Raw genomic sequence first — 15,814 nt, 5'->3', positions numbered from 1 at the left:
TTAGTATAAATTAAAAATACAGAGCAGCATCTAAGGATAAACCAGAAATGTGCGAACGCTTTCTCTAACATACATGTTTTCAATAAGAAACCACTAATTCACTCAGGAAATGGAACAGTGTCAAGTATTCAGAAACTTTAAAATAAATGTCAGTGTGGGAGCAATATTCCACAAAGGTTACTAGCAGGTTGTGGGCAGCATGGCAAAAAAATGGAGTCTTATACTACTAATACAAATTTGCTGACACATATTTCTTCATCAACTTTTGGTTTGTACTCCTGAACTGTATTTTGTTCATGTATTTCTGATCCATATATGTTTTTTTCTTACACAGTGCATGCCTAGACTATGCCTAATGCCCACAATACTGGATGAATTTTCAAATGAAATAATTCTTTTTTGGTTCCAGATCTCTGATTCCTTTGTGCTGCTTTCATTTCTTCTTCCTGGGAAATTAAATGATTTCTTTGTTTATCCTGATCTTTCTAAATCAATGGGAGAGAGGGTTGTTGTGGGCCAAGATGCTGACTGCAAGACTCTTTCCTGGATTCCTTTCTGGAGTCACGTAAACAAGTGGTGGGATGCTGGCAGTTCAGAAGCATAAGCATCCAACTCAACACTGGCCAATGGGAGTCTAGGCTTCCCACCACTACTCCCAATGCAACACTTTGGTGGGACAGCTGTCCCAGTGAAAGAAATCCTTTTCCATGTCAACTCTACCCTGTGGGTTAACAGTAAAATCACCCTGTAAGATATAATGAATGTGTGTGTGTGTGTGCTGTTTTGCTTTCAGTTTCTGAAAATATTTCCCTTGACAATCTATTTAGATAGCATGCAGATCCCACTTCAAAGTAATCCAGAAATTCCTGTCCAGATTCCTAGGAGTTGGGCCAAAGACTCCCCACATTTGCTTTGCTTTCTTGCACACAGGGTTCTCCATCAGTCAGATAAAGGCAGATGTGAGCTGACAGCTGAAAGAGAGCAGTCTGGTAGGTTTGAGGAAGGATGGATCGCTGACCTGCTTCTCAAGAAGCAGTAAGACTCAGAACTAAGTGGAGCAAAAGATCCTGCTCGTCACCTGTCAGCCATTAGCTATGCCTCAAGACAGAGGCTGAAAGAAGAAATAAATCTATTTCTGAGCAGGCCTTGAGCAAGATGTAGCCTCTATATACTCAAAAACATTTATACATTCAAAAAGTATTCACGAGCACATAAGTACTGGAAAGGAGCAAGATGAGACTCAGGGATAACTAAAGAGACCATGTCATCCTCTGTTTGCATTGCTAGTGGAGCAGATGTGCTCTAAATCAGTGGATGAACACACGCTATCCCAGTTCCTCCCCGCGCCCCTTACCTCCCTCCCACATGCACACAACACACATGTATACACATCCTCTCTGCCCTTCACAATGCGGTTACAGCAGTTGTATTCTGATCTCGTCGAGTGAGAAGGGAAAGGAGGAAATGAAGCAGCAGGGCCTGATACACACTAATCCACTCAAGGTTTTCTGCTACAGGCAAGCATGTGCTGCGGACACCTCTCTTTCAGAAAAAAAGGAAGCCACACTTCCCAACAAAGCTAGAAAACTTACAAAAAAGTAATTTTTCAGAGGTCTCACAATGTCACCTATGTGCCCATTGCAGGTCACAAGGAAGGACACAACTAATGCTTTTCAGAAAATAAAGGTTAAGACCGTAACTTCAGAGAAACCAACAATTCCATACTTCAGCATCAACAACAATGATTTAACTTTAGTGACTATGCTGATGAGAATTGTCAGAAGCAGACAGTGTGTCTAGAATTGAGGTAAGAAAAAAAGAACTAGGAAGATGTAAGCGAGGCCCAGTGAAACAGTTCATAGAAAGCTGTAATTTTATTCTGGAACATAATTTAATTTTCTGACCAACATATTTGCTTATGTATTTTTAACATGTGATAAACTGCACATGCATTTTCAGAGAAGGTAGATTTCACCACATTTGCAAAAAGCTGAGTCTATGTCAAGTATAAACGGAACTGGACAACATCATTTACTAAATGGATTCTTAACTTGTAGCAGAGCTACCGAAGCACAACCATGGAGGAAAGATTACATGTAATGACATGGGTCATTTCAAAACATACTGGGAAAATATTTGGAATATATTGAAACTTGCCATATTTGGCTGCTGAATTTAAAAGGCCTAAATCAGTAACAAAAACTGGAATAAGTAAAGTACGTGACCTACAAAAAAATAGACCATAAGTGGTTTGCATGTCTTTGAAGTGACCTCATAAGAGGAAACCAGACCAAACATCACTGAAATATTTCTACAATTTTGATTACAAACCATTCTTCAACATAAGGTCAGTGAGCTGCCATTAGAATATCATACTTCAACAATTGTCCCCTACTTGTGAAAACTTCCATGAGGCTTCCAAGCTTTGACTACCAGCCTTACTGAAATACTATATTTTTCCTTGAGGTGTGATTGAACAAAGTAGAATTTCATAGAATCACAGAATGGTTTGTGTTGGAAGGGACCTTAAAGATCATCCAGTTCCAACACTCCTGTCATGGGCAGGGACACCTGCCGCTAGGTCAGGGTGCCCAAGGCCCCATCCAACCTGGCCCTGAACACCTCCAGGGATGGGGCAGCCACAGCTTCCCTGGGCAACCTGAGCCAGTGCCTCATCACTCTCACAGGAAAAATTTCTTCCTAATATCTCATCTAAATCTCCCCTCTTTCAGCTTACAATCATTACCCCTCGCCCTATCCCTGCACTCCCTGATAAAGAGCCCCTCTCCACCTTTCCTGCAGGCTCCCTTTAAGTACTGGAAGGCTACTGTAAGGTCTCCCTAGTGGCTTCTTTTCTCCAGGCTGAACAAGCCTGACACTCTCAGCCTGTCCTCATAAGGGAGATGCTCCAGCCCTCTGACCATCTTTGTGGCCTCCTCTGGACTTGCTCAAACAGATCCATCCATGTCTTCCTGTGCTGAGGACTCCAGAACTGAACTTCAGGTGAGGTCTGACCAGAGGAGAGGAGGAGGATCACTTCCCTTAACCTGCTACTCACACTTATGGAGAATAAGTGTCTTGTACTGGATATTATGATGCCAGCTCTAAGACAGAAAAGACAAGGATAAAATAAAGTTTTGAAAGAGTAACTAAAGTTATTTCTACTACTCTGATTGGCTTTAATGTGTAAAATGAGCAAACATATGAATAACTTGCAGACAAATCAAAAAGTTGTGGCTCCTTACAAGGTTCACGTCTTCTCATTCCAACACAATTAAAGTGGTCTTATCAGACAGAAAAGCCAGTAAGTATTTGCATAGCTACAGTAATATTGAGCAACCCTTTACTCTGCTATGACTACCTTATTTTCTTTTGCTCTTGTCCACTGACAGACCAAATGTAATTGACATTTCAGTTCAAAATTCAGAGAAAAATTAGGACTCCTTAGGATTTTGGCCACAGATATCACATTTCTAGAGTCCAGGGTGTTTAAAAACAATTTAAAGATAATCGTAACCACAATCTGCTGGGTTACTTTCAGCAACTAGTACTGATCAATCTTTAGAACCAAGGCAGCTTACTAAGCCTCAAAACTTTATTTAGAAAAATAGCAACTGCAGCAGGGATGGTAGCAGCAACCACAAAAAGATGTAAATGCTATGCAAGGACAAAGGGCATATACTAGTGCTTAGTTCCTTACATGTCTCAGTGCTCAAAAATATGAGTTCAAATGTCAGAGTTTTGTCAGTTCTCCAAGCACTAACATGCCTTGTAAAACTGCTGTGTTACTACCAGCCTAGTTTATCTGAATCTCACTTTTTAAAAAAGCAAATTTCACATGGATACAGAACAGCCTGAAAACGTGAAGGACGCATCCCAATTGACTTTCCTTTCTTAAAGTTCACAACTAACTCACTCATATGCCTGATATAATTGCCTCTCAATTTTTGTATGCTGAAGGCAAGCAACAGTGACGCCAACTCCTGGTGCGCCCACCACATCTTCTCAGAAATTCCTAAGTAAGCTGCCCACTTCAGCAGTCAGATTTCCAAGGTAAGGCAGCAGAAATGATGTTTCTGCACACAGCTACCTGTCTCGCTCTTTTGGCCCAGATGGGAACAGGTACCTGCATTTCAGCCATACAAGGTTATAGTCCACTATCTCATCAAAGCCACCTTCAGCAACAGGTTAAACTACGATACTGAACTGCATCTCAGTGTGGGCACATGTTTCTACACCTGCTGTCACTGCTAGAGGGGCAGTGACCTTCTGTCAAAAGGGCAGGACCAAAAGCTTAACATAAAGACCTGGTCATCACGAAAGGTTAATCAAAGCCTGGAGCCCCCCTCTGAGAGTGGGGAGCACTAGAGACTGAGAAAAACAGTGTAATAAGCAGTACTGATATTTTGTGAGGCATCTCAAGGCTTGCACTCTCAGAGTCAAATGACAAGCACCCTAGGAACTTTCTGAGCTTGGCATCACACCCAGAGCTCCACATTTAACAGCTGGTGGTAACATGACAGCTAACATGCTAGCAGAGTGCATCGTTGGCCCCTGCAGCACTGTTAGCCCATACACCCACAATACCATATTGCCATCATAAGTGACTGGCCACAAGCCTTGTAGCGAGGCTTGCAAGCCCTGAGGACTTTGGCTTTTCAGGCTTACTTTGTCTGAACTTTTCTTGACCTGCCTGCAACTTTGTTTTAGCCTGCAATTAAACTTTTCCAACTGCCCAGATGCCTGTGGCTAATTTGTTTTTACTTTGCTTATCTTCGCATGGTAGCATCATCATTTCACAACTGTAACACAACAATGTTGTGTAGAAAAATACAGATTTGGTATGATAGCAGAAGCCTTGAGGAGTGGGGATAGGGGACGGAGAGGAGTACAAGCGTGGGATAAAAAGAGACAGGGTAGCAAGCTGACACTTGGAGACACTGTGGCTATAGACAGCTCACCCATGGTCAGTTAGAGAACTGCAGACTTGAGGCTGGTTTTAGGGGTAATAAAATAGGAAAAAAATGGTATATAACATGTATATAAGGTAAATTCAGATATGACATGGAGCTGCAGACGAATGAAAAAAGAGCCAATTTTAAAAGCTTGCAAGAAAACATAAAAATGATCCCAACTGGATCTTAGAGTGAAGAAGAAACTATCAATGTGAACATCAAATTCCTCTTATTGGCACTGGAAAGATTGCTGAAACATCTCCACACCACCCACCACCAGAATGAAACCACCCTAGGACCCAGAGGCACAGAGACGATTGAGCATTACGGCAGGATAGAAAGGTAGACACTTTTGTGTGTGAAATGCTTTTAACTGTTCTTATTTATTGAGAATTTCCCCTGTACAGAAGCATTCTTTCTTTTCCCGTAATTCTTAGATCCAAACAAGTAATGATTCCCAGAACAGACTGTAAAGACTTTAATTATGGTAACGACAACAACTTCTTGCCTTTGGATATAAGATGCATTTCATCTTTACAGATAAAAAACATTTTGCTCTAACAGCACAGATGTGGAACTCAGTGCCACTCTTCACTGTTTACTTGTACCAGCAGATGCTGTTGTCATCCAGTGTCATTCCAGATAATTTTTTTAATAGTTGGGAGCACTGGTTTTACTGTTTCCAGCTTTTTAAGGTCATGCAACTCTCATCCCACAGTGTCATTTAGAGACATTTTTATAGACTAAAGAGGCAAGAACAAGCTAGACACAACATTGTCAGGACAGTTTGTGACCACTGGGATAACATCTATGTTCCAAGCACAATTTATTTGCTTCTACTGAAAATAAAACGATCATTTGCCCTCAGTGATATCACTGTGAATCACAGCCATCAGTGTAATGCACCTTTGTCAAATAATTATGTTAGAAAGGCTAATGTCATAAAACTATTATTTTAAACTGTTTTAAGTGAAATGAGCTAGAACCATAACAAAACAAAATGGGTCATTATTAAACTCTTACGTCAATATTTTCTGATTTGAAAACTCCCTGAGAATTTTCCAGTGGAAGAACCTTTTGGTACAAGCTAATATAAAGCTACTTCCCACCAATTTATTTGCATAGTTCATGGACAATTTAAAACCACCAACTGAAATATTATAAGAACCAAAGTAGCTATGATTGTCAAGGTTTTTTTTTTTATTTATTTTACATTGTTTTCATCTGTTCAGAACTTCACAAATTATTCACCTAACATACTAAATTTTTCCACGATTGGTCTCATTTTAGAAGTAAATTTGTATTCGGAAAGTATGAGCTAAAGCCTTTCTGGGCATTTTCCAGTTCTGAAAAGGGAAAGTCTAATAATAACCTCTTTATCCAATTAAGAAAGAAAAAAAAAAAGAGAGAGTAGTCTTTTTCAACAAAAAATAAAAACAAACTAAGTGAAACTCTACGTGGCAAATAGTTCTTTATGAGTTATACACTTACAAAACCCTCAAACTATTTACTATTTAAAAATAAAATAAAAAAAAAAGTAAAAGTGAGTTAATCAAAAATCAGAGTCTGGCATCACCTACGGGGAATGAAGCCCGGAACCACTGGTTGAAATGTAGTCGACCCAAGCCTCACAAATCTTCTAATACTGAGGCAACAACGGTGTCAAATCCCCATGAAAATCCAGGCTACTAAAGAACGACGCAGAAGCTGTGGTGTTAGTGTGCATTCAATAAGCACTTTGATAAGCCTTCCATTTGTTCAGCTCTGTGCCCAAGGATCCGATGTATGGCTTTGTGGCAATACAGACCCAGATTTTAAGGAGAACTTCACAAGCAACAAGTCTCAGAATTGCATCCTTGTTTTGGCTATGAAATTATTGGATTGCTAGACAACCTCAGGTATACAGCCTTGGTTGACAATAAAGACTGCAAAAGCCACAAAAATACTGCTCTCTACATTTCTGCTGTACCACAAGTTTATATATGACTTAAGCCTCAGAAGTAGTTTAGCTAATTTCAATGATCATTAATGTAAATTCCAATCTTAACAAATGGATGAATGTTTTCAGAGATCCAGAGGAGAGAGTTTATGGAAGTTTGACTGTATAGTCAGGTAGAAGATGCAAAAGTTGACGTTTATTAACATTTCCATATGTAAAATATGGACACTACACAATGGACAGCTCTGCCTGCAGTTAAACTGTCGTAAAAGCAAACGTTACAAAAATAATTATATCCACCTTTTGTGCATAAAATTACATTGCCTAGGAGTGGACAATGGTGGCATTCAAATAACTGGTGTTAAAACATATTCTATTTTCCTCCCTAGTGACATCTCCAGGTCACTCCTGCATAAGTGAGAACAGTTTGTAAACACCCAAATGTTTTTTCCTAATGTGATCTGTCATAATATAAAAGGACCTGTTACTCTGCCAAGATTACAAATCAGACTACAGGAGTCAATGGTCTAAAATATACCATGAATTTCTTCTCAGTTCTGGGAAAGTCATGGCCATGTGGTAATTGCTGTGTCTGTTTTTCAGGCACCATTACAACCACAACCTTTTCAGCAGAGATGTTCAGATTTTCCTTTCTTGAATCTTAGGGCAGCAAGACATGCAAGCTTTCAACTGCAAACAGACAATACCATCAACTGCATTCCTCCATGTAGTTGAATAAATATCAACAACCATATATGATAAAATATAGTCAACTTGAGACCACTCATTTCCAATGCTCTGGGCACCTGTTTTGTCCATGGGGATTCATAATTACTACTCCTCAGGTCAATTTTGCTCCTAGCTTTGCCTTTTTGAAAAATCAGAACTCAAGAACCTCTTCTTTCCATTTTTCCACCATTCACAACAAATTTTTATCTGAAAGCATTGCTTTTCCAACTTTCTTTCTCAAAGAAATAAAAGACTGTGTGGCAGACTTTATAACTATTACTTAACCCATAAAGAAAATGGTTTAACACATATAACCCATTGTTTGAGGATAAAATGCACCAACAGGCACCATACAAAACAAAGCTGATTTGTCATACTTATGAACAGAAAAGGCCTTCTTCCTGTATATGGATTTCAAGGCTAATTCACAGCAAAGTATCAGGGAAATAAACCAGGAAATATTAAACTTTGTAATTCAGAAATGCTAAGTGCTATATATGTATGAAATGCTAATAAAAGACATTTTTCCAGAACTGCTCTTCAACAGCCATTTAAGTATACTGTTAAATAAGTCACCCTTGAACTTGAATTGCTAAAACTATTTTTATGTACATATACACATAATTAGAAAGCAAGAAACCTGTCTCCCAGTAACAGTGAATAGAAGGAGGATTACATTAAATGTTGGATTTTGCTGCAGAATATGACATTAAGCCAAAAAGAATAGAGTCTGATTATTTATCGTCTTTCCTCTATTCCCATTACCAACAGATAATTATCATGATATCCCAATCACTAATTTGACACACTTTCAACTTGTTTTTTACCACTCTTCTTCCCTAATACTGTTATTTTATTTCTGTAAGGAAGGTATTAATTTTTTTTCCTTTCCTGAAAGTTATTCAGTTTTATTATAGTGAAATCAAAGAGTTCCTGTATTAACCTGGGCTTGTGCATTAAAAGAAAAAGAATACAGGGAACCATGATTACATAAGAAATAAAAGTGCTGAAAATATTTAAGGAGTGTTTTCCTCTAGTTTCTATGGCATTTGAGCTACATAAAAGGTTTCCCCTCTCTCTATACTGAAGACAAGATCTGTACCCCACATCTTAAAGCCTGATGATGACCTATAAAACAGAAAATCAACAAAAAGTAGCTCAGGGTGGCTGTTTTCCCTCCCATCAATCATAAAAATCACAGTTGGTGCCTTGGTTCAAACAGACTTAGCTTCTAAAGTTAGGTCTTGTTCACCTAGTGCTAAGACTTAATTGAAGACTAAGGTACCTGTCTGCATTAACAGGTATGTTTATTAAATGGAGCCTGGCTCCCTTATGGGATGGGATTAACAAAGATGAGAGTGCCAGATGAACTACAAAAAATCCCCCCCCAACATCTCAAGGTGGAGGTCTCCAAGTTTATGGAATGAAGCTCCCAATCAAAGTGGTGGAAACCCCACAATCCAAGACGTTTCCAGGAGACTACACCAACCCTGTAGGTTCAAATAGCTGGAGTTTCCCCATTTTTCTGTACACCTCCACTTTGAATGCTTGAGAATATTTGGCAGCTGCCTGGGGCAGCTCCAGAAATCAGCTTATCACAATTCACAGCAGATTTGCATAAAGAAAAGTCACTAACGAGAATGTGCACAACAGTGGTGAAAATGCCTCCTTTCAGAAACACAAGATAGATGTTCGAAAGTCCTACTAAAAATAGCTCAGTCTTAACAGCTGAGCAGAACGTTTTCATTCTTTTTCTTTGTTTTCTCATGTTAACATAGACAAAAACGTAACAATTAAGTACAATTCCAGGCAGCATATTTTTATATGCTTTCAAGGAGAGTGTTCCAAGCGCTCACATGGGCCTGAACCACAATACATCTTTTAGACTATCTCACAGAATTACAGAATGGTTTGGGTCAGAAAGGACCTTAAAGATCATCTAGATCCAACACCCCTGCCACAGGCAGGGACACCTCCCACTACATCAGGTTGCTCAAAGCCTCAGCCAACCTTGCCTTGAGTACCTCCAAGAATGGGGCATCTATGACTTCTCTGGGCAACTGTTCCAGTGTTTTGCCACCCTCACAGCAAAACATTTCTTCCTCATATCTAATCTAAATCTTCCCTCTTTCAGATTAAACCCACCACCCCTCGTCCTATCAGTAAATGCCATTGTAAAAATTCCCTCCCCAGCTTTCCTGTAGGCCCTCTATAGGAAGGTTGCTATAAGGTCTCCTCAGAGCCTTCTCTTCTCCAGGCTGAACAACCCCAACTCTCTCAGCCTGTCCTCATAGGGGAGGTGCCCCAGCCCTCTGATCATCACTGTGGTGCTCCTCTGACTCCATGTTACCGGCATTTCTGTGGTTAAAGTTTAGCAGAAGCTGCATTTTTTTTTTTTTAATATGGAAACTAAAGAATATTTTTTTTTTAATATGGAAATTACAGAACATATTCCCAAATGGATATGTGTTTCAAAGCAAAATTAGCATAAACATTTGAAGAAGAAACTATCAGTCTCCCTATCTTTCTTGCCTACAAACCCCCCAAATACCTTGGCATGTTATATTTTTAGCTCTTACAACATATAATCTATCCAAGCAGAAATCATACTATTAAAAGTATCATGAGAGAAAGATCCAAATAAGCTGGAATAACCTTTTCTTTTTGTATTGCATACAGTTCAGTAGAGATAGAGTTCACACAGATGCTATTCCATCATACAAAAATATTTCTGTATCAAAATTATTACTGTTTAAGAATCTGTGTGAACAAACCACGAGGACAATGTTTACTTTGACTAAACACCACACTATGATAACGTTAAGCAAAGTGTGTACTCTTTGGATGAGATTCACTTCACTGAACTGTACTGAAGTTACGCAAAATAGACTAGTTAGAACCGAGCAGAGAGGAAAGGAACCTTCAAAAGGTAATTCTTTCTGACTTTTAAACAGCTATCTTAAGAGATTATAAAACAGGATTAAATGTGCACAGTTGCAAACAGTTGCAACAGTTCCTGGGCAGAGCAGGGAAGTATTCCAAACCTGACAATATTCACTTGTCTCTTCATTTGTGCTTATTTCATCCATCCCCCACCCAAAAGGATTGTGATGGGAAAGGAAGGTTTGCTAGTAATTCCTCTACTTCTTTTTCTTCCTCAACAGGAGTGCAAGATGCCTTTTTCCTGAAAGAGGCAGAAGTCCCTTGGACTTCATCATCTTTTCTCCTTCAGAAACCACTTAAAGGGACGTTCTTCCAGTTTTTCTGGACATTCTTGTAAGTGACAGCCACTCAGAGCTGAGATGCTCCAAGTGTTGTCTCTCAGGAAGAGACTGAGACAAATTTTCAAATTAAACCCCCAGATTAGTAGCAAGAAAACCCATGACTTGGAGCTAAATAAAACCTAGAATATACAAAAAAGGCCAAAGGCCAAACCTAAAACAGGACAGATACTAAATATAAGGGAGCTACCATCACCCTAATAAACAATAAACCTGAAAAAGCACTCACACATTTTCACTCTTATCTTCTCCGTCCTCCCTTCTTGCTACCCATTCTCTCCGAATGTCATTCAAAGCACTGTGTTTCCAACACAACACTCCCCTTCCGAACTACTGACAATTCAGTCCTTAAACAGTGTTTTGTCTTTACTGTGGCAATTTGCCAAGTAAGGACTGTGAGATCATCACATAATTGTTTTTACCACAGAACAATAACGACTTAGTACTGCTATGTGATGATTAATTAGGAAGCAGAAAAAAAAAAAAAAAAGAGAAGCCATACTATTTTCTCCTGATATTCTTCTAGGCACTTAAGAACCTCAGAAACACAGACTAAGCACTTATTAATAAACAACTAGAGAACTACGCGTAGTGTTGCCAGAAGTACATTAAAAAGGCTTCTTGCTGTGATGTTTTCCTCCTGGTACTTTACTGATCATTCTGCTGAAGAACGACCTGATCAATGTCTTAATAGCTGATAAAGCCACTTAGAGCAACATAGGATTTGCAGCAGAGCAGAAAGCACATTACTCACCCTTGCTCAAGGAATTCAGCTCCTTTTTGATCTGGCATTGGGATAAACCCGCACCTAGGCAAAAGACAATTCTTCACCAACAACATACAGCTACAAATGCATGCATTTGTCAAACTCAGGAGGTATCTGGGGCGAGGGCTGTCACTGACTGCAAGTACTGCACCCGTCATTTGTCTCTACAGGCACACTGGGAATCTTCAACCACAATTTTCACTTCAGAGCAATTCTCTCACTGGTTATGAGTTTTCTGCCCAGCAAACGTAACATGCCTTTGTCCAGCCCCACAACTTCACTTAACGCTCGATTTTCCACATGGCTTTCCATGTGCAGGGAAACTGCAGGGCAATACAGTAGGCAGCAAGTATCACACTGTATAGGAGCGATCAAAACACACAAGCTGCCAAACAGCCTAGAGTCCAAAAAAATCCATGCAATCATTGCCCTTCGTAAATCTTTAAGCTCTTCCTTAAATGTACATCACACATTCTTCTACTGACTACTGCCATATATGATGGAATTATCACTATGCATTTCTCTCTGTTGTTTAAATATTTTATCCATATGCTAGGTACACACACAAACTCCAATCATGTCACCTCTACATCACGTCTGGACGCTTCTGTTTCTGTATTGTAAGTCTTCCAACAATACCATACTGTTACACATAGACCTTCATTAGTCCTCTGATGGACTAAAGACATTCTGCTCGCTAGCTATCACCTAGCTGATATCAGCCACATTCCAAGCACATCACAGCTACAGCAATTATATTTCCCATTTTGCTAGTCTTCCTGATATATCCAACACAGCTGTTTCAGATTCCCCTTGTAACATAATCCTTTGATCATCCCTGCAGCTTTTCTCTGCATCTGTTAGGTACTGAGACGAACTTTCTTGGATATTGTATGCTTATTCCAGATCCGGTCCCAGCCCAGATGCAACTAGCTGAGGTGCCCTCCCTCAGTTTGCAATACTGCCCCTGATACTTCCTTGGATCCCATCCATCATTTTCATGACAGTCTCAAATAGACAGTCTAGAGACAAACTTGAACCCACTTACCCTCATACAGGCCTTTCTCTTTCAAAGTCTTTCACTGCTGAACTCCCTGTACACAGGAAAAGTTGTTGCATTACTTCCTAAGCTGAGGCCGTAGCACAGATGCTAGGGTCAGGTGCCTAAGCTCTGTTAACAGGCAAGAGAGAAAGGAAGGAGTCTGGTGCCTAATTAAAAATATGCCTCTTTCCACTGATTATATAAGAGTTCAGGCTGCTAATTTTGACACCAAGGCTAAACACAGTAAGTGAATTCCTTCCAGTATGTGGCCTGACACTCTTATAGAATTGTTTAGGTTGGAAAAGACCTTTACGATCATCAAGTTCAACTCTTAACCTATCATTACCAAGTCCACCACTAAACCATGTTCCTAAGCACCACATCTACCCATGTTTTAAATACCTCCATGGATGGTGACTCAACCGCATCCGTGGGCAGCCTGGTCCAATGCTTGGCAACCTTTTCAGTGAGTCTAAACCTGGATATCATAGGCACAACTTGAGGCCATTTCCTCTCACCCTATCACTTATTACTTGGGAGAAGAGACCAATACCCACCTCACTACAATCTCCTTTCAGGCAGTTGTAGAGTGATAAGGCCTCCCCTCAGCCTCCTTTTCTCCAGACTAAAAGACTCTAGTTCCCTCAGCTGCTCCTCACAGCACTTGTGCTCCAGACTGATTGTTGGCCAACTTCATTGTTCTTCTCTGGGTGTGCTCCAGCATCAAAATGTCTTTCTTGTAGTAAGGGGCCCAAAACCGAACACAGGATTTGCTGTGTTGAACCTCAGCCCTTTAGTATTACCTAATTGTTCTTACACTAATGTTCCTCTACCTTGAACAGTGATTCTGATGCAGGACCACGTTAAGCGGTTCAGTTGAATCCAGAGAGACCAGATCTAGCACATTTTTTTCTTTTTCTAGAAAACCTACTTTCTTACAAAAAAAAATACTAGGTCAGTCTGACATGACCTATCTTAGCAAACAGATCGTGTTTCATTCCTCCTTCCACTCAGCTCCCATGCCTTTAATTATTAATTCCTTAAAAAAAATTCTAAGGCTATAAAGGTCAAATTAAAAAGCCTGTAGTTGCCTAGATAATATTTTCCATTTCCTTATATATATATGTAACATTCCATACCATCAAGTAATAAAAATCCTTAAAAAAATCTCCATAGCAGATCTATATATTAATTACACACTAAAAAAACATGTAACTTTAGGAAATTCCTAGTTTGGGAATTACTTATACAGCGCCTTAAAAAGTCACTCTGACAGCCAGAAAGTCTGATTGCTTTTAAAATATGAGAGATAAAAAAACTGGATGTTTCTGCTGCAGTTACAAGAAGGTATGTGAAATGATCAGTAAAACATCTAAGACTTCCTGAAAGCTCCTGAGACCCCAAAATCAAAAGATACATAGGAAGAAATATCTAAGCCAATTGTTAAACTTGATAACCTCAGTGAAAATCTGAGATGCTTTTGGGCTCTGTGTTACACAAGCCTCTTGAAAAGCTGCACAGTACCTTGAGTTCCTACCATTCAGTACAATTTCTAATATTCACAAATGCTGAATATGTTCATGTAGACTTTCCGATTAGTTGAGTCGCTCAAGCATGCAACATCTGGAAAAGTTTTTGTGCTAAGGCATGATTTTCTTGATAAAATTTAAAGGATTTTTAGAAGGATAAATACGTTCTCCAGCTCAAGAAAACTGTTTGATCAGATGCAAGAACTTTTTTCCTTTTTTTCCTTCTCTTGTTTTAGAACTTCCGTGTCTCTATCCACTTGTCTTACACATGCAAAAAAATATGCAAAAAAAAAATCCCTTAAAAGCACACAAAATATTCCCTTAGTCTGCAATTTCCAGCTCTCTTTATTTCACTCAAATTGCCATTTCTATGCCTTGAGCTGAAAGCAATCATCTTGCTAAAAGCTGATTTGTCTATGTTGCCTCCTTCAGACAAGTGGGGCCTGAATTTTAAAGACACCCCCTTATTAATTCATTCTTCAAACAGTCTAAGTGTGAGTTGCGCATCCTCGTGCTTTAGATTTGTAGCTGTCTGTACATCACATAATGTTCAAAACAAGCAGTCAGTTAAGACTCCTTCTGAATATCACGGCTATAAACTTCTGCTTGGGCTCTGCCTAAATTAGCACTTATGGGGCACCTCAATAAACTCTGGTTCAGCAAGGCAACTCAGCAGAGGGACAGCACGTGAGCACAAGCATATCCTACAAGTTTCAGTCCTACTGAAATGAACAGAAAAGTCAAGATTTCTCCTGATGTAAATTTTCAAACTGACCTGATTTCCTGGGAGATATCGGATCACTGACAACTGCTCCTGACTTCACCAAGAGCTGCAGTTGCTCCGTGTCTACAAAGGACTTTAATTGAGATGACTGAGTTCAGATTAAAGCTACGTATTTGAAAATTTTACCTCAGGTATTTAAAGCCCATCTGCCCTGCCCTCCCAAAAGGTATGAAAAATCATGCGTTAAAGCTAAAACTAACCAGGAGTCTCTTCTGCTATTTATTCTGCAGAGACCAGCATGCTAGCAATGCACCAATCCAAGAGAAACTACCACTCTAGTTTTTTGTCTTTCATTACAATGCTTCAAGCTTTTGTATTCCACCTAGCCTTAGAAGCCAAACAGGAAGTTGGCAAGTGTCATAGAATCACAGAATCATTAAGGTTGGAAAGGACCTTTACGATCATCCAGTCCAACCATCAGCCCAACACCACAGTGCCTGTTAAACTATGGCACTAAGTGCCATGTCTACACGTTCTTTAAACACTTCCAGGGACGATGACTCCACCACTTCCCTGGGCAGCCTGTTCCAATGCTTAACCACTCTCTCAGTAAAGAAATTTTTTCTAATAGCCAACCTAAACCGCCTCTGGTGCAACTTCCTACCTCACATAATAATTTGAACGTCTGTGTTTTGACATAGGATCTCTTCTCCTGTCTCCTGGTACTTGTATCTTCCAAACAGCAAACTTTTAGAAGCTTAACTATACAAAAACAAGCCTAGTAACAAATGCTGTCTCATAGTCAACATATCATATACGTTCCTTTTTCTTAATAGCACCAAGCCTTTC

At 39.6% G+C, this 15,814-nt stretch overlaps 1 protein-coding gene across 12 annotated transcripts in view; it reads right to left on the bottom strand.

Annotated features, from left to right (window-relative positions):
* INPP4A (inositol polyphosphate-4-phosphatase type I A) overlaps positions 1-15,814 on the bottom strand; it is a 131,397-nt gene that overhangs the window by 59,256 nt on the left and 56,327 nt on the right. The window contains exon 3 of one of the 12 annotated variants that reach the window (XM_054056822.1): positions 11,659-11,712. The exons of 10 other annotated variants lie outside the window; for them this stretch is intronic. The gene's annotated coding sequence lies outside the window, so the exon portion shown is untranslated. Of the gene's footprint in view, positions 1-11,133; positions 11,201-11,658; positions 11,713-15,814 lie in introns of those variants that run through there. One more of the 12 variants, XM_054056828.1, reaches the window with a different exon arrangement.

Source organism: Cuculus canorus, chromosome 1 (genome assembly GCF_017976375.1).
Source record: "Cuculus canorus isolate bCucCan1 chromosome 1, bCucCan1.pri, whole genome shotgun sequence".
Lineage (NCBI taxonomy): Eukaryota > Metazoa > Chordata > Aves > Cuculiformes > Cuculidae > Cuculus > Cuculus canorus.
This window is presented reverse-complemented; position numbering and strand designations above follow the sequence as displayed.